The sequence below is a fragment of the Halyomorpha halys genome, unplaced genomic scaffold (assembly GCF_000696795.3).
Source record: "Halyomorpha halys isolate HHAL.00 unplaced genomic scaffold, Hhal_1.1 Scaffold27.1, whole genome shotgun sequence".
Lineage (NCBI taxonomy): Eukaryota > Metazoa > Arthropoda > Insecta > Hemiptera > Pentatomidae > Halyomorpha > Halyomorpha halys.
The window spans coordinates 681,887-701,575 of record NW_027115109.1 but is presented as its reverse complement, the minus strand read 5'-3'; the positions used below and the strand labels follow the sequence as shown (position 1 = coordinate 701,575).

Here is a 19,689-nt window from a genome sequence, read left to right as displayed (position 1 = left end):
AAATCTTCAGAAAAAGGAGGGAAAATGTTATGAAGAAAAGAAAACTTTATTTGTGCTCAACTCAAAAACCAGAATTTATTATAGTATTTTTAAAAGTAAATAAATTACCTATAGAACAAATCGGACCCTTCTTAGCAAATGTTGCCGTATTTTTGTATCAGACTTGAATTAAATCAATGTTTCTCATCACAAGTACGGTATTTTTTTAGTTTGTATGTGCTAAAAAACGCATACGGTAAGAAAGTAAATGATAATAACATTTTTTACTTACAAGAGCTCGTTAATCTGAACAAAAAAAAAATTTTTCCTTTTAATATTGTTTTCAAAAACGTTTTGATAAATGAAGAGATTTTTTGAAAAATCATACCTGCTTTTGTTGTTTACCATTGGGATTTTTATGGAGAAACGTGTAATATATTGATCAATAATTAATACTGGTAAAAAAAAAAACACAAGTTCCTAAGAAATTCTCGATTCAACAATTAACTCTTATATGCTGTTAAATGACTTCAGCTTATTAGTAAAATGAAATTCATGGTCCAGTAAAGACATCTGGAGGATCCATGATAGTATTAATTTTCCTTGGTCAACCAAAGACCTTTATCATTATTCAACGCCAATTATAAGCTTACAAATAATAAGCATTGAAAAATAAACTTACAATACTTACAATAAATTACGACGGGAATTCAGAAGCCTTATTTTAAATTCTTAAATAGCTCCCGAGAAATAATAAGTGAACCTAATAAGTGAAACCTTTTTCAAAATATAAAATAAAAAAAATATATGTAAATAAATAGAATAGTATATTTTCAAAATCAGAAAACTAATAATTGATTTCTATAGGGTCCAAACAGTATTATTAAAACAATTTTCGTATTTACCATTGATATTATAATAGAAAATTCGTAATTATTATCATTGAAGACCAAATATAAACGATCTCTATGATAAAAAAAAATACCGCAACGTAGGAAAGAAAAAAAATTAACTTTGAAGGCCACATTATTATTTTTTTATTTTTAAATAAAGGGTAATGTTGAAATCCCTAATAATAAAATTGAAGAGAAATGAAAATAAAATATTTCTATAAATTAAAATAAATCAAATATAATTATTAATTAATTTTAATAGTCAAATAATTAATAATAACAATAAAAAAAATTATTTAAATAAGAATGGAAGAAAAAAAAGTATCGTAATAAGACAGTATATAAACTCGGTACTTCATGTTTGACAAGCAAACTTGCTGTCCACTAGGCTACAAAAGTATTTATTTCTCAAATTAAAAACTGCATATTGTAGGTTTATATTTAAAACGCCTTTTTTTTTGGAATAAAATGAATATGAAGTTCCAATTTTTTTAATTAAAATGGCATATCCAAAATTAATGTAAAATAATGCTTAGTAAATGAAAGAAATTTTTTTATTATAAATTAAAAAAAAAAGAATCTGGCTGTTTTTTCCCCTGAGATCAAAGTTAAAAAAAAGTGATTGCTTGACGTCATTAATACTATTGTGTATCTAGGAAAAAAAAAAATGATATATTGCCTCTACTTATGTATAATGGACTAAACTATGCTTGATCATACTACACTGTATTTATAATGGAAGCCCCAGAGAAATTTCTTTGTCTTTCAGCACATTCTGTCCCATCTGATTTATCTTCTCGGAATACAGTTTTTACCCTAGTGTAGAAACGAATTTTGGCATCTATGTTGCACCAAAATCAAGACCGACGACACTTACTGACTCTATAACCAACTCTATAATAACCAATATAATAATTAGTTATTATAACTATATAATAACTAACGCTATAACTGTATAACCAAACACTAAAGCAATTGGCTTTTATCACTGGCCTATACCACGTAAGCCGGCACTTATCTCACTTGTTCCCTGACAGATTTCGATGATTTTCTTGCGTATCAGCCATATGAATAAGCATCTATTTACTATAACCTAAGTCTTTATTTACAACGGTTTGTTACCTGGTTTCTCTGGTAATTTATTTTGCGTGTTTTATTGATTATTATTTCATCACGCAATTTTCAACACAACAGTTTGTCGAGTAAATTCTGAACTGATCGGAGTCTTGAAAGCAGTTTTTTGCCGTTTCAGGCTCATATGAATATTCTATGAAAGAAAATTGTCAAACTGGAGTCAATGCTAACGGATCTGTTCCACAGGGAGAAGAAGTACATAATTAAAAGACTCTGTGGGCCGCGGATATCGTTGGTTCCCTATGAAATGATTTGATGTGATTCAGTTTAATATTCTAGTTTTGAGACTATTCTTCAGTTGTGTCGTCCATGTCTCATCAACGCATGTAATGAGAACGGTGCTAAAATGGATTGAAGTTTCAAGAATATGAACTGCGTAGAGAGTGGGACCTAGGATGGATATTGACGGACGGAGAAAAGAGGCATGAATATGTAAAATTATGATTTACTTTGAAATCAGTGATGTAGGAACTGATTAAAAGGAAATTGGTAGGGGGAAGGGATTGACGGAATTTGTAAAGCAGTTACGAGTGCTAGATTCGGTCCCAATAGATTGTAACATATAAATAGATTTTATTATTTATTACTAGCTTGGAATCGGAATATAAACATGTTTATGTTTTAATTTTATTTTTTAAATCTATTTATTTTGTATATCTATTTCATTGAAAGATAGTCGCATGGAGAAGTTAATTAAGTAAACAATACTCAATTACCATCTGCGAAGAAATAATGCCAACAAAATTAAAATAGAGAAAGTCAACAATCGATATTGTCATTAAAACATCGATGTATCTCAACATCTATTTTCTCTTTAGTTTCCTAACTACAGTAACGTTGGTAATTTCAAAATTCGATCCTTCCTTTTTTTTTATTCAATTTAAGATTATAAAATTATTAATTCGATATTTATTAAAAATTGTATTTAAGCAAATTCAAATTAATGAAATTATTAAATCATAATTTTGAGATAACCTTTTCCTGTAAAGTCAATAATAGTTAATTATTTCAAATAAACAAAATTAAATGTATTTTAGAGGTAGTAGATATTTTGAAAATTGAGCATTTGAGTGGACTCTGACTATTTCTATAAGCTACAGCAGCGGTTCCCAAAGTGGGTGCCGCAAGCGAGTACAACGTTCTCAAAATATTACAAAAAAATTTTTTAAGTTAAAATAACAAATATACAGTGCATTCTAGCATTACTTTGCACTGTTTTTTCCCCTTATTTTCCTACATACTCAACCGCTCTAAGGATACTTGTGGTGACATTTTAAATTTTTTTTTTTAGCTTGACAAGGGTGGCGCAAAATATTTTCATCCCAACTAGGGTACCACGAAGATTTCTTGGCCCAAAAAGGGTGCTATGGCGAAAAAAATTTGCGAACCGCATGACTACAGGACTAGTTGATATTAAAAACCATTTAGTGTTATATAGTGATATAATGAGTTCGTGAAATTGGTAAAAATACACAAAATCAATGATATTAAGTGGCACTTCCGGTGAGCTAATTTTAGCTTGAAACCGGGACTTTTAAAAAGTGTATGAATTTCTGTTGAATACTCTGATTCAAAAATTTGTATGCTTGCAACACTGTAATTAAGAAATAAATAATTTAATGAAATAATTTCCATTTTTTTATTTAAGGGAGTCGCAAATGCAAGTTATAATGTTATATGAAAATTCGTTTATATGATTTTTTTTTAATAGAACCATAACTGAACAGGTTTTAATTTTGAAAATCAACTAAACTGGATTAATTTGGTTGAAAACTACGTGAAAAAAAAAATGCAATCTTTTAATTATTTTTGGCATCCATTAACAGTCTTACCTATCTTACCTTTTATGAGTAATACAAATATAAATAATATGAATTGTTTCTAACAAAATTAAAAAATATACATTTATAACATTTCATTCAAGTAGTGTGATTGCAAAAAGGAAAAGGATAAGGATTGAATAATTTTATTCTTCTGAGGAAAATAACGTTTTTTTGAAGGATAAAAAAAATCATCGGAAGATGTTGACTCATTTGATTTTTTTTTATTCTGTTAAACTTTATCGAAATAATACAATCCGACACTCTCAAGGGCAATAAGTAATAAGGTCATTAAGTACTCAATCATACCATAGACATCTTATATACACATTAAATACAAATTTGTCTATTTTAAATTGAATGAATAAAGCGGAGCCCCAAAGCTCAACTCCGTATGTCCAGATAGGCCTTATTATTGTCATGTGGATCAGTCTTTTGCAATGAATTGGAAGTTTAGACCGATTGTCTAGTATGCTGTAATAGTCGAAATCGACGTGCAGTTTCCTGTCTTTACAGTCTTGTGTGAGGATTCCAAGTTAATCCAGCTTCAGTCCAAGGTAGCGGATCTGTTCTACTGGGGTAAGAGCAACATTATTAAAGTATACCGTAGGATAGTCGGCAGGTTTACGGCGAAGGGTAAAGGTGATTTGATGGGATTTGTTGAAATTTATTTTAATCACCCAATTACGACACCATTCTTCGGAGGCTGTGATATGGGATTGGAGAGTTTGGGATATAATTAAAGGGTTATTATTAACTGCGAGCACACATATGTCATCGGCATAGGTGTTGAGGATAGTGTTAGGATTTATTTGGATGTCAGCTGTATAGACGGTGTAGATGATGGGACCGAGTTAGTACCCTTCACCAGCGGATTGAGAATAGAGGGATGAATAGGAACCATTGTGGTTTACTTGGAATAATCTATCAGTGAGAAAGGAAGAGATGATGAGAATGTATGTAGGTGGTAGGAATTTACGGAGTTTGTAAAGCAGTCCCGGGTGCCAGACTCGATCAAAAGGATGTTCTACAACGAAAAAGACGTCCGCGCGGTACATCAATTAATTTTGAAATAAATTTGGACAAAATTATTAATTTATTTAATTATCAATTATTAATTATTTACTGAGTCAAGATAAAGTTTGGAAATACATATTTTATTTAATAAAAAAAAAAATACATTGTATAAAAAAGTTATATTTATTAATAAAAAAGAATTTTTGGTGGTACATAGTTGAATTATGTGGTTGACTATTGGTTATTTCGTCATTTTTTTTCCTACTTGAAAAAAAAATTAAATAAGAGTAACTTTGTAAGGAATATGTGTCGATAAAATATATATATATAATTTAAAGACATTTTATGAAAACTAGTTACAGGGATGGAATAATTTGTTTAATTCGGCAGTTTAAAGTTAAAAATCTTAACTGCTCGGTAATTAGTGCATTCAAATTTTACAATGTACTACGTGACCGTGGCATCGTTTTAATAATTTATATCCCGAGAATTTAATGGAAAATATCAATATTTTTTGTAATCCCAATTCTTGGGACTTAATTTTGTTGAACGCCTCAGGATGCATATCATTAACTAGCTTACTCATATCAAGACTATCAATGCTGCATCCTCGAGGAATTCCCACTCGTAACCGGAACTATTCTTATTCCATAGAACTATTCTTAAGGTTATTACAAAACCGTACTTTACTCATTACGGATGTAAAGTTGTACTGGAAGGTAAGTAGCATGCGTAAATAAAATTAAAAAATGAATTTGCATATTAAAATTCTGAGAAGTACAAGATAATTGTTATAACTGTAGAAGTTCTTCGTTGAATATTTATTATTTTAAAAAGCTTATGGTTGTTTGTTTGTGTTTCTGTCTTCTCATTTGGTTAGTATTAATTAAAAAATCGTAAACGCTGGCGTATCGTTATATTTTAATTTTTTATATTCATAATATAAGATGTTTTCGGAGGTGAAGAAAATGAAAATTATATCGATTTTATGATCGCACGCTGGTGTCTCGATTTATTTTAAATTTTGGATAGTTTCCATTTTGATGTACCTAAAAGATATTATCCTTAATGAGGGTTGAAAAAACTGTAGAAATAATCATACGAAGTAATGAAAAGAATGAAATTCATTTGGGGTATTCATGATGTTGTGTTAAATATAAAATGTTTTACCTTGTTAAATGTTATAAGTATAGGATCGTGAGCAGCCCTATTTAAATTTATGTTAAAAGTTGAATGTATAAGAGCTCCTAGCGGATTTTTGGAGCAACTTGTTTTGTAACCATTCTTCCTAAAACTTCATGTTTTTGTTTACTTAAATTTTGATTAAAGTAATGTATTACAACATGCTTAAAGTGGAAGTTTGGCTACTGAGTGCCTTGTTGACCTTCTGACTTGTGAGGAAGAGAATCAAGATGAGCTAATTGACAACTGTCATTAAATTATTATAATTATCATTCATTGCTTTATTAGATTTAAAACCACGAGCAATTCACCTGACACTTCAACAAACAAAACGGTGACGAACTCAGTTGGTCAGTTTCGTGGCGTCATTTTCCCTTAAACAGACCTAGTAACAAACTCTCAACCATGTTATATGTTATATCGTTTTAATATGGTGACAGAAGGAAGTATTTCTCTATTTAACATATATTTTTTCCATTTAACACGTTTTAACATGTTAAACTAAAGATTATGAATACTACTGAAGTATTTTTCTTGTAAATACACGAAATATTCATTAATTCATATTGAATTTGATTGTTTACAGGAAGGCAATCCATGTTCGTTTCGGATCATCAAATACTTGACTCATCATGTTTTTAACTGGCGCTATACATCGCGAAGGAACAAGGCCGCCTGCTACCTGGAGCACCAGTCACGGACCAAGTGACACCTGCCACAGAGTCAGTCCAGCGCTGTCTTCCGACCGTCTCCGTTCGTGAAGTCGTTCTTCTAGAATAGGGTTGTCCAACACACAAAGCATCAAAACATGAATGAAATCGAGAGCCATATAATAATTATATGCTTTAAATGTTTAACTTTAAAGTATCTATACATTTACCCTTCGTCGTAAACCCATGACCTCTTGCCCTACAGTATCCTTTTAAAATACCCCACTTATTCCTGTCGAACAGATCCGTTACTTAGGACTACATCTCGACAAGCGACTGACATGGAATCCTTATACAAGACTGAAAAGACAGAAAACTGCTCGTCGATTTCGACTATTACAACATTTACTAGACAAACGGTCTAAATTGCCAATCCATTACAAAAGACTGATCTACATAACTATTATAAGACCTATCTGGACATACGGAGTTGAGCTTTGGGACTCCACTAAACCATCAAATTCCTCCCGAATCTAATCCTTACAGTCCAAAATCCTTTGTAAAATCCTTAATGCTCTTTATTTTGTCACAATCTTACTCTTTACTTTGTCACCTCAATGTCCCATATGTTGCCGATTTGGCCAGCACCAGATACTATTCCTTCTATGATAAACTTCCCAACCACCCAAATCCACTTCTTTCTAACCTGGCTTCTCCTTCATTACCTAATAATCATCCTAGGCGTCTGAAAAGAAGATGGTCCAGAGATCTTCTCCTCTAGAAATGTTATTGGAGTTCAATCAATGGGTATATTCTCCACATGTTTGCATCATGTCACTATGTCACCCACAGCAAATTTGTTTGTTGTATATAATTTTATGCAGTTGTAAATAACAATAAATAAAATATTAAAAAAAAAAAAAGTAATTATAAACTGTAAAGTAAATATAAGGTTAGTGTGTAAGGTTATATTATTAATAAAACTATAGTATTTCTTTATATTGTCAAAATATTTGATATACGTAATGTATGACAAAATATTTTTATCATTTATCAATCGATACAAAAATTGAAATGACAATAAAAACATATATTTAGTGTGAGAATTGAGGTCGATCAGCTGCGTCCACCAACGAATCATTTTCCACCTTAAGTTCTGTCGTAGCCAACCTCATCAGATGAAGTAAAGATACATCAGATAGTTTATTTCAGTTTTGTTTTTTATAAACTTCATCGACGAAAACACACTTTCACATAGGTACGTGCTTCTTATAAAACTAACTTGTAAAGCAGCATATTGTGTATAAGTTAGTTTATATTAAATTATAAAACCTCTTTCAAAAGCAAGAGGTTTCAAAGCAAATTTTTTTAGTCTAATAAGTTCTCGCGGGCCATAACTTGAACAACCCTGGTCTACGGTTCCAATTTCCTCGAGATTTGGTCCTCGGCCGCTTCTGTTTTTAAAGTTTTTTTCTTAAGTACCTATGTTTATTAATTATCTATAGAATGTCCTAGGTGATAGGATATAGAACTATCATTGAATTATATAGTGCAATCATCACATGAACAAACAGACGCACATGACACCTTCCCTAGTAATTTCTGTCATGTTGGAGGGGGAAGGGGTTATCTGGAGGTAACCAACCTATTCTAACCATGGTGGAGGGTAAAATTTTCATTTCATTGAACCACCACAGAAATAAAAGTCGACCCTCTAGGCTGGAATCGAACCGGCGCAGCTGCAGTCGCTCAACTCCTTCACCTTCAAACGGCCCGTGAAACGTAAAGACAATTCTACCGTCGGTTTCATAACTCGATGGTGTCCTTTCATTACTTTTTACTATTTGCTTGGATCCTCTCCAATTCACCTTCGGAGATTTCTGAAAAATCTGCTGAGCCTTGTTTCTTAAAAATCATATTTCTTTTTGCTCTTTTCACAGAAAGAGATCTAGAGGTACCCCTACCGCTAAGAACTTCACCGCTTCGTGAGCAACACTTTTATAATCTTTGCTTACTCACTGCAAAGCCATTCTCACGATTGTCCTGTTTCTTTATTGCTAGACGGCTCCACTATGGCCAAGTAATTGGCGTGTGCCATGTCTGAGAATTGATCTTAAAAGAAATAGACATAAGAAATGTCTCATCAGTTCCAACCCCATCATTTTATTTTGTGAAAGATCGGTTTCGGGGTCATATACACTGATAGCGTTGGAATTTTAATCTAAAAAAAATTATCGGAAATCCGTAAAAGAACTGGAAAAATTAAAAACCCTTAAAACTTCAATAATCCTTTATTTATTCATTGGATAACTTTGGAGACCCATTTTTTGCAGATGCAAAAAATCATAAATTAAAAATTGTCACCAATCTTAAAATCATTTTTCCACATAAAAACTTAAAAAAAAAAAAAACATTCTGCATCATTTTAATTTTAAAATAATATCCATCTTATGAAAAATTAATGATATTTCGTTACAATTTGTATTTTTTTAATGATAAAGGTGAGAGAAAATCTAAAATATAAAGAATAATTGTAATTTAACAATTTCTTAGTGTTTGTACATTCTTGAAATTACCAACAGGTTGTTACAAAATTCATTAGTCGTATAGGCAGAATGGCCACTGATCATTGATTCATCCGGGTTGTTGATCTAAAGAGCGAAAAATATTTTTTAATACTTAAATAACAAAAGCAGAGCTGAGAAAATAATATCTGATTTTTTAAAAATTTATTTATTCATTGATATTTACAACTGTACATTCAATACAACAAGTAGATTCGAAGTAATATCCTAATGGTATGATACAGGCATGTAGAGAAACTACCAATGGGTAGCACTCTAAAAACGTTTTTACCAGATAAGGTCTCGAGGCCATCTTCTTTTCAGGCGCCTCGGAGGGTTGTCAAAAATGGAAGAGGAAGCAAGGTTAGAAACGAATGGGTTTGAGTGGTTAGGGAGCTTGTAATGGAAGGATTGATATCTGTTTCAGGCTAGATCGGTTGCATAAGGAACATTTAGGTGTTTATGGATGATTTTATTTGTGACAAATTAGGGAGCATTGAGGATTTTACGAAGGATTTTGGATTGTAAGGATTGGAAACGAGAGGAATTCAAAGGTTTAGTGGAGCCCCAAAGCTGAACTCTGTATGTCCAGATAGGCCTTAATATTATCATGTAAATCGATCTTTTGTAATGAATTAGAAGTTTAGACCGTTTGTCTATTAAGTGCTGTAATAGTCGGAATCGACGTGCAGTTTCCTGTCTTTTCAGTCTTGTGTGAGGATTTTAAGTTAATCGTTTGTCAAGATATAGTCCAAAGTAGCGGATCTGTTCTACAGGGGTAAGAGCAACATTATTAAAGTATACTGCAGAGCAGCCAGCAGGTTTACGACGAAAAGTAAAGGTGATTTGAAAGGATTTGTTGGGATTTATTTTTATTCTCCAATTTCGGCACCATTCTTCGAGGGTTGTGATAGAAATCAAAGGGTTGTTATTAACTGTGAGCACACGTGTTTCATCGGCATACATGGTGAGGATAGTGTTACGATTTTTTTGGATGTAAGTTGTATAGACGGTGTAGATGATGGGACCGAGGATACTAACTTGAGGAACACCAGCGGATTGAAAATAGAGGGATGAATAGGAACCATTGTGGTTTACTTGGAATAATCTATCAGTGAGAAAGGAACAGATGATGAGAAAGTATGTAGGAGGTAGGAATTTACAGTTTGTAAAGCAGTCCCCGGTGCCAGACTCGATCAAAATCCTGCTCTATATAAAAAAAGACTCCCGCGCAGTACAATCCGCACTCCAAAGAAGACGAGACAACGTCCACCACTCATTGCTAGATAGTGGAGTAGGATGTTCGGAATCCGAACCGGTGATCTGGGATTATATGGTTGGAATCTAGGATGGGGTATAGGCAAAATGCGATTTAGGCAGAAATTTTGTAAGTACTATGATGTCGATTTACAAACAACTCGTAAATCCATTTTGGATCCTACTAAGACAATAAAGTTAGTTTCACAAAAATTTACAATTGGGTCATTATTCTTTCAGACCAGCGATATGAAATTAAAGCAGAAAATAATTTCCTACAAAATGCGTTTATTATATTTTGTTTCGGGCGACATTTGACGGCCTAGCTAGAGCGTGTCAGTTGGGTTCTTTATGGAAAACTTCCTTCTAATTTTCTCTTTATGTCCATGTATGGACTTATAATCCTGAAACTATTTTACGAATTTCAGGGATGCTTTTGCCTTGTTATAATGAAGTTTTTCGTTTCTGGCACAGAATAAAAAGTTGGCCATTTTAAGCACGCTCTTGTGGGATTTCAAGTTTGCCAAAAAGATAACGTATAATACAAATTTATTAGGAAATTTTAGCTGTTTTAATTTCATGTAAAATTTTAATGTATGAAAAATACTTAGTTTTGTAGTTATAAGCGAAATTCAGAAAAAGTTACAAAATCTTTTGCTTTCTATTTTCGTGGTGAAACCTCAAATTTATATTTAGCAGAAAAAAAAAATAATAACTTTAATATTTCTATTACTTTAAACTGAAAAAACCTATTTTGAACGTTAAATGCCTGGAGTATCTCAGGGTAGTATCCTTAGTCCCATCCTTTATTGACTTATCAGTTGTATCCCAAACTGTCCAATCCCATATTACAGCCCTTTAAGAATGCTGTCACTAAGAAATGAATCCCAACAAATCCTATCTAATTACCACCTTTATTCTTCGTCGTAATAATATAATTTCTTCCATTATAGCTCCAAACTATCTCTGTTGACCTGTATGAACCTGAAATCTTCATACAAGACATGAAACAAACTACTCATTTCTATGACTCTAATAGGGCATATATGGACTTTCGGGGTCGAGGTTTGGGGCTCCATTATTCCGTCGAATTTCTCTTGTATTCATTCTTACAATCCGAATTCCATCGAAAATGCTCAATGCTAAATTTCAATAAATAAATAAAAATATGACTGGACTCTAGTTAAAACTAAATCAATTTTTGGTTTAGAACCATTGAACCTATTGAAAAATAAAAAGTATAAATCTGAATTCTTTTTCGTGTTAATAGCGTTACAATTTACAGAAATATTAAATTTTTTACTCAAGCTTGCCTACATACGACTCGTATATCTTGGAATGGATTTATTTAAACCTTGGCTTAACAGCTCGTGGTTTAAGGCAAGTCCTTTGTATTCGGGGAACTGATAAGGTGATTCTTTTTATTCTTGGATGTGATTGGGCGAGAGAGGGGCAAGGGGGGATGGCGAAGAGAAAGGTGAGTCCAGCCGGTTCTGTCTCAGAGCGCCGGCAACTCCAGACCAACCTAGAGCCTCTCTCTCTTCCTCTAAACGTCTTCTTACAGGTATTTATTTTATTTATTTAACAATTATAAATTTGAAAACAGATATTATATTTTGTATTCTTTAAACAATTCTCAATCTCGAAACATAAGGAAGTATTTAAAATATTCATTTTTTTCTTTATTTCTTATATAAATGACACACTGATATTTTTCATGGTTATACTGGATTCCAGGTCGGGACAGTTTATTTGAGACCGATTCTGGACCGTATTAATAATTTTACATTATATAACCTATATAGCAATATGCAGTGGAAAATTAAAGAAAAATTTAAACGCTATACTATGATATACGTCGACGTATTCCTTCAGTGATTTCTCACTTTAAATAATTCACAATTAAAAATATTATATATATAAGAACCGAAATGCAACTACAAAAAACTTTAAAATGCCTAATTCTGTGTAGTGGACAGTTCATGTATCATACAAATAATAAAACTTACTATATGATCTCAAGTTCTTAACTTACGTTTTTTTATTTCTATTCAATTAGATTTTTGATGATATTTTAATTTTTAGTGTCATGTCCACTTGTAGATAAAATCTTTATTTCATGATCTGCTTGTGGACTTTAAACATTTTGATCATAAAATCACCAAGTGATCATACTAAACCTTTAAAAAAAATAAAATAAAAAAGAAAAGATTATGGCTGAGTTTTAAAGATGAAATGGGGTTACTATAATGTGCTCTAATAAATTGATTTTATTATACGGCAATATAAATGTTTTTATTATTATGAATATGACAAATAATAATTCATTACAGAACGGAGAGATCTCTGTGAAAACTCATATTTAAGGATTTTAAAAACTGATTTGAAACAAATTTGTTTTAGAAATATTTTTCTTTGGCTTGTAATAATCTCCTAATACATGCATGGCAAAGTTATAATATAAAAAATATGCTGAAATTATGTAAAATATATTTTTTTAAAATCATATATTAGATTTTTTAAAATATTTTTTAAACTAATATCACTTAAAAAAGATTCATTGAAGTCGATAATCCCATATTCGTAGCCACCCAATAAAATATTTATAAAAATTATTCCATGACGTTTCGGGATTGGGAATCCTTATCTTCAGGTTGATAATACTAAACCTTAAAAAAGAAAAAAAAAAAGGAAAAGATTATTTCTAAAGTTTTGTAGATGAAAAAGAATATAAAGATGTGCTCCTTAAGATTTGATTATGTGAAAATATAAAAGTTTTTATTATTACAAATACGACAAATAGGAGTTCGTCACAGTATAGTACAAGTTTCCAAGAGGAGAAAAAAGTCATTTATATGAAAATTATGTATAATTGCTGGTAAAAATTTATGAGTTTGCCAAGTATATAGTGAGGCTGTAAAAACAATAATAAAAATGATGGCTGTAAAAAAAATATTTTTCCATTCTCAGCTCCATATGTTTATAACTATCTACAATACAAGAAAAACTAACAGGACATCATTTAAAGAAGATTAAATTTGCTACAATATGAAATCTAATAAAACTATTTACGTTCAATAGTTCCCGAGATATAGCTTTTTAAAAAACAATTACACTTTTATCTGAACAACTAGAAATTAACATTTTGTGAATATTTTTTTTGTAAATATCAAAAAAATTACTACTCCTATAAAGATAAACATCATAAACTCCTTTATAGCACATTCAACTAGCTTTAATTGCTAGCATAAATTCTGAGATATAGGTTTCCCAGAATTATTTAAAAAACTACTGATTTTTCGTTATTTTATTATGAAATATTGATTTTTAAAAACTTTATCTCGGAATAAATCAATTCAGATTGGTTTTTATAGTTCTTTAATATCTTTAAATACGAATTTTCAATGAAATAAAAAAAAGAAAAATGAATTTTTGGAATTTTCTTTAAAATTAAATTAAAAATTTAAATATTACCCGTGCTAAATAAATTGGCTAACATATCAGTCGAATAATTACTAAGTCATAAATAACGTCTTCGTCATATAAAAGAATAAATAAATGTAAAATAAAATAAAAATTAATTTTATTAGTGATAAATGATAATTATTATAAATTAGTCAATATTTTTCTGATTTTCCACTAATATTTTTTCCCCCAGACTTATATATAATAAATGTAAAATTTGTTAATAAAAGTCTTACAGGGGTCTAGTCTAAATTTTATACTAGCTATGAGTATAAACGTTTTTATATATGTGGAAGCACAATGCTACTACCCTATGGGTTCGAATTCGGCTATGATGGATAATTACTTATTCTGTTTCTGTAGCATAAAGGAGGGTATCCTTAATAAGGGAAAAATCCGGCGTTCGAGTGTGATTATGGCTAAATCACCTCCTTGCACAACCGTTGGTCTAGCAAGAGTATTTCCTTACAAATTACTGTACCTCTGACCCTTCATGAGTTGTAGCGGTACATATTATATACACACACACATATATATATACATAATATATATTATGTAGCTTTTCAATTTACTTTTATAATTATAATATCTGATCCTATCACTAGAGAATGACGCGATGATGCAGAAACTTTGGAATATTTAATTTACAATATGTCTTTTTTACCGTTAGACTAATGGAAAGTTGTTTTTCCACTTGAATCATATACAATACAGGAAATTACGAAACTCAAATTATTAAAAAATAGAGGAGGAAAGAAAAAAAGTTTAAAGGGCAGTTATTATCGTAAGTTTGTTGTGAAATCAATCTCCGAAACATGAACTTTTTTTCAGGAATAAATTTAATTGTTTTATTTAATAATTAACGACGACTTTTCATGCTTGCTTGATAATTTTCAAGTTTCTAAAACAATTATTGTGCATGAAAGCTCATAAACATTTATAGATAATAATTTAAAAAATACATCATTATGTCATAATTATCTGTGCATCCTTAAAAAATGTTTTCTTTTGTAATTTTTCGTACAAATTAGGACAATATTTTATTCTATTAGATAATAAAATTTATGAATATCACATAGTGGAAAAAATTACATAATTAACACGGCAAGAATTTGTTTGAAAAAATTGAGATTAGCTGATTTTTGGTAAGGGAACTGTTAAATACCTTGATCAAATATTTAAGATATCTAGAAAAATGTATCAGAGAGTGGAAGTGTTTCAATTTTCGATACTTCGGAAATTTGGTAAATTACGTAGAGGTCACATTCAAAGCTTTTTTAAATTTTTAAAAACATTTTTCAAATTACTTTTATCTTATAATTAATTGTATCAAATTACAGAGTATCTTTTTCATTTCCCTTCGTTGATATTTGTAAAAGAAATAGGTATCAGAGAGTAGAAGTGCTCCAGTTGTTTTTTATTTATTTCTTATTATGTCAGCTCCCCCAGAAAATAAGTCGATCAAATCTGCAGTGTTAGTAATAAAAATAATTGTTAATTATTATTATTACCTCGGTTTGTTGTTACCTAATGTGAAAGATGCAATTTAAGATTTGTATTTGGAGAGCCGCCATCATTTCCCGAACCACCACATTACTCCTGAGGACCTTGAATTTCAGACATTGTAAAAAGAAGTCCACGCTTTTACTACATGAGTACTTCCTGGGGGAAAAAAAAGAGTTTTATCAAGATGTTTTAGTTTTTTCCGCAACATCATGTCGGTATTAAGCAGCAAAAATACGAAATTAAATATACACAATGTGTGTAATTTTTTCCATGGCTTCAGGTTGTTTATTAGGTGGCAATGAACCCATGTGTTATTAATAATTATTTTTATTGTTTGATAATAATTAATAAAAATTGAAGCAATACAGAAAACGACTGATTTAATCAATTCCATCCACCCTTTCAGAATGAAGGTACCATAGCTGCGCCCCCACAATTATCAAAAACTGTCAACTTGAAATGATAATTTAAATTATTCCTGTTTTGTCACACTAATTATTCAATTTCAAACACTGTGATAAAGATAGCATAGTAAATTTATAATATTAATTATTATTTTTATACTATTTTTTAGCCTTTTCTACGTGGAATAATTTAAGGAAAGTAAAAAATTATAAATAAAATAATTATATCTATTATGTAAATATAGTTTTTTATTTTACGAATATACGACAAGTTAGCATAAGAAAATAGTGTATTTTTTTTATAAATATTGATTAAATTTGTGCACATTATTCTATAACAAATAGACACATTAAAAGACCTTGAAAATACGCTAACAACCCTGTAACGTTATTATTTATTATTAAATAAACGAATAAAATTTCAAAAGTGATAATGCCTTCCTGAAATAAAGAATATAAAAACGAAAATACCGCTTTAAAACAAATATAAGAAGAAATAACTTCGTTCTCAACTCATCTTAGAGAAATATGTTGTTTTTTGAAATAATATTAATTATTTTAGATTTTTTTGTGAAGTTACTTTTTGTTTATACTACGTTAAATTGATATAAACAAGTCCACAAAATAAGAAAAAATCTTTGGACATTTTTTTTTTTTCAGTAATGCTACAATTTATAAATGTGTGTGTATGTATAAGTTAAAGTATGACGTTACCTGTTATCTACCTTAATACCCAACTCCCCATATAAGAAAAGGCTAAATGTATATAGATGGGATTATAGGAAAGAGTAAATCAGTCTTTAAGTTGAACTTGTGAGTATCATTTCTTGTCCCCTTTTCTCTTTTTTGATTAATGTTAAAGCGTGGCGAACCATAACTGGTGCCGAAATCCGGGACCTTTGGATCCAGAAGTAGCCTTCATGTCTCGAGAATCATTTTTTTCGTCTATGCATTCTTTTATTATTTTTTTTTTATGTTTCTCTCATCTTGGAGATGTAAGACGGGCAGTTCTCAACTTGCCTTCGGAAAACCCACCTCCGTTGGTGGTAGCCGTGAATACACCCCTACCATAGATCACTATGCCGGAAGCGCACTGTAATGCACTTGAATGGATCAAAATTCGTACGGCGACTACACAGGAACTGAGAAAGTCAGTGTTAGATCTCGAGAGATTCACCGAAGAGCCCAGGAAATTAAAATATTTATTAAAAGAGGGTGATCACCCAATGGGAAGAATAGAGAACCTGTTGGATGGAGGAAATGCAAAACAGCTGAAGGAGGCGGTGGTTTGCAGAGTAAAAAAGATGCACTCAACCAGATCGAAGCAGATGAAGAAACGCCCTGGAGAATAGTGAACGAGAGGTTTAAAAAATCATTTAAAGGGGGCTTTGGGGCCCCAAAAGAAGATTTTTTCCAAATGTTCAGGGAGACAAGGAAACAAAGACTATCCAGTGGGCAGTACGCTGGAGAGTTCATGTCCCGATGACAACCGCATCGCTGACAAGCTGAGCGAAGTAATGGATACGAAACAGGTTCAAGGATAATGTTCTTCTCGCCCATCCTGAGGGTACAATTAGCCAAAGCAATAAGGAAGAAGGAGGGCTTAACACGAAAACGCTCCTTCGTGGAGTGTGCGCAGAAGACGACATTCACATTTGAAAAAGGATATGATGAATTCACTCGAATGCCGTTTCAGTCAATCATATTATCACAGCGTTATGGTGTAAATCATGAAAACCTTCAAACAATTGTTTACGGTTTTGAGAAGTCACGCATGAATGAATTTTTCATGACAAAATTGTTAAACGTAAAGATCAAAATCATTTGAGCACTCAATTTCCTCCAGCTCGTGGAGACTCAAGTGCATCTCATGATGACGATATAAATGTTTTAATTATGACGCCATAAATGATTGATTATATTTATTGAAGCATTCAACTGATTTTGTTCTTTACATTTGTTCAATTTTTCAATAAAACATTCCTTCATGTGCAATTTGTTAAAAACCGTAAAATATTGTTCCAAGGTTTCGTGATTCACACCATAACATTATAAGTGTGTCGGACCAAAGAAAAATCATCGATATAAAATTAGAGTTTCTTTTAAGAAGAGCTTCAAAAGTCTACTTTACTAACACAATTAACTTCATTCACCATAGTTATAACAAGAAAATGCTACGTACGTTGGTTCCCCATTATTATTTTTTTTAATATTACATAAAAAAATAATAGACATATGTCGGAGATTACTCGCCATTGCGCAGAAAATATATTATTAGAAATACATTAGAAAAATAATATTTTATATAATTTGTGAAATGTTTTATATTATTGTACTCCGATTTGTTTTTAGCACTCTTTGAGACCCTTGAATACGAATTTGCATATAAACTAAAAATTATAAAATGTTCCTGCCGATGTCTCACGTTCACGAAATAAAATCACAACTCACAATTTTATACAAATACAATTTTCATTTTTCACCCTCCAGCCTATATCAATATCTTTTAAATTTGATTCCTATATTATGGAGAAAACGCAAATCAAGAAAAATTTCTGGAACGTATAATTTTATATCTCTGGTTCTAATTTGTTTATATTAGCGGTTGGGAGGGAAGCACTGGGATCTCTTGGAACTCTACTTTGCCTTCCACACGAGGGTAGAAAAGCTTGGTTAATTTTATTATTATTTCATCAGTTTTATATTATTATATTTTTTATATTGATTTATATTTTTGCTTATACCTATCATCATTGTATTTTTTATATTCAATTTATTTTATTATTACTAATATGGATATAAGTTTCATTTATATTTCTTGTTTCAGCTTTTAAAATATTTAACAGTTTGCTTATTTACACAAACAAAACACAATTTTAAAACTTCGACAAATGAATTTTAAGGGTCTCCATAATAGTGGTCTGAGGTACGAAGATATTTGTTAATGAATTTTTTTTCTCATCATAATCTTTAATTATTTCAAGGGGTAAATTAAGTAAAAAAAAAAATAGATAAAAAAAAATAATATATATATATCTCCTCTTTGATGACAGTCCTAACTAGCAGCATCTATTGATTTCTAGGTGTCTATAATCAATTTTAGGAGATCGTGAAAGTTTACCCATCCTACTCTTTTCTTCACTCCTTGATAAAAAAAAGAAAAAAAGTAACACTTAGATGTAAACTAGCGTCTTTTCCATTCCTTTATGCCCTCAGAAAGTTGAGTTAACAAAAGCAAAATATTAAATAAAAGTCAAAAATGAGGTGTAAATTATCCCTTTTGGGACAATACCAACTTCTAGAACTTTGACTGGGCTCAAAACCGCGTGATAACCTGTTAACAACTTTTGGAACATCTAAAACAATTAAAGAAACAAAAACTTAAAGGCAGTTAGGCACAGAAGAAAAAGTATGGAATATAGGCCTATAGTGACCTCCAATATAACTTCGGGCTAGATTTCGTTTAATATGCCGAATTAGAGACGCCCCGACATATACCTTTATGGTGAAGTTTCTCTAAATGATTGAGTTTGGTAATGCTACCGAGAATGTCATGTTAAGTCATAGCTAATCAATATTAGATTACTAATTATTGGCAAATCTTTTATATACAGATGACACTTTAAACTAAATATCAAATATTCAATTTATTCTTAATCTTGTTTTACCATGGTTAATCATAATTATGAAACTATAACAACATTTTTACACATAGATCGATGTAAAACATCGATATATGATTGCAATCTCTTCTCTTACCGCATCTCTCTAACCATTACAGTTTTATAAGTAATCGTGTCACATTAATAATTACTTAT

At 30.8% G+C, this 19,689-nt stretch overlaps 1 protein-coding gene across 1 annotated transcript in view; it reads left to right on the top strand.

Annotated features, from left to right (window-relative positions):
* The first annotated feature begins 11,972 nt into the window (after positions 1-11,972).
* Positions 11,973-19,689, top strand: part of LOC106683522 (glucose dehydrogenase [FAD, quinone]) — a 71,491-nt gene continuing 63,774 nt past the window's right edge. The window contains exon 1 of the mRNA XM_014425040.3: positions 11,973-12,060. The gene's annotated coding sequence lies outside the window, so the exon portion shown is untranslated. The remainder of the gene's footprint in view (positions 12,061-19,689) is intronic.